General features: G+C 45.8%; 1 long non-coding RNA gene across 1 annotated transcript; it reads left to right on the forward strand.

Moving 5' to 3' along the window:
• The first annotated feature begins 239 nt into the window (after positions 1–239).
• Positions 240–661, forward strand: LOC118473607 (uncharacterized). Its single transcript, XR_004853371.1, has 3 exons — positions 240–313; positions 419–491; positions 573–661. It is a non-coding gene; the product is annotated as an uncharacterized lncRNA (long non-coding RNA).
• Positions 662–920: the final 259 nt, after the last annotated feature.

Here is a 920-nt window from a genome sequence, read left to right on the forward strand (position 1 = left end):
TGAGAGCAGAATACCTTCTGAGTTCAGTGTAGAGAGCTTAGTACGTACCTGGAGCCCTCGTTTTGAGCCATTTCTTGATGAGTCACAATGGCCAACGTACACCGGTCTAGTATACGTTGCTGATCCAGCGCATCGATGGGACAAACGTGGTAGTAGGAAAAGGAGCCGGTGCAATATGGTTATGGATCACGTTTCCGGTCGCAGTAGGAGAGGTCGAGTGTCCCCCTTTCTCGTGGACTCAGAGCAGAATGAATGCGGAAAATGCGGTAGACTTGGCCACAACTCACGTACATGCATTTGGACACTTAGTCAGGTGTGATATATTTTATTGTACACAACTTTTATTCTAATATGTCGATGTTTTTGTTACACTTTGTACACAACTTATATTCTAATATGTTGATATCTTAATTTGCAGGATGGCGCAGTTCCACTTGCTGGACCCTCACTACGACGAGCACCACAGGGGCCGTCTCACCGCAGAGGGAGAGGTAATATTTTGCACATATATTAAATTTTCGAATTAATATATGCGACGTATATTTGACTAATGAAATTCTTTTGATTGCTAGGTGTTGCCCGTTCTGCGGGTCCGGGCCCACGACTGGTTTCTGGAGGAGATGAGGTACGATGAGAGGTACACTCCTCTCCTACAGAGGGCTGGCTTGGACGTCGTATCGTACCAGGTTCGCCGTGGGCTGCCCACTTTCAACCCAGCGGCGTTGATGGCTCTGGTCGACAGGTAAAGACTTCTCTAGTTGTTTAATATTTACAATATCAAATCTACTTTGCATACTAATGATTTTGTATTCATTTGTCTTCCAATAAGTGGCGGCCAGAGACTCACACTTTCCACCTTCCCTGCGGTGAGATGACCGTGACGCTCGAAGATTGCTAGAAGATTCTTGGTCTCAACATTA

The sequence above is a fragment of the Zea mays genome, chromosome 10, assembly GCF_902167145.1.
Source record: "Zea mays cultivar B73 chromosome 10, Zm-B73-REFERENCE-NAM-5.0, whole genome shotgun sequence".
Lineage (NCBI taxonomy): Eukaryota > Viridiplantae > Streptophyta > Magnoliopsida > Poales > Poaceae > Zea > Zea mays.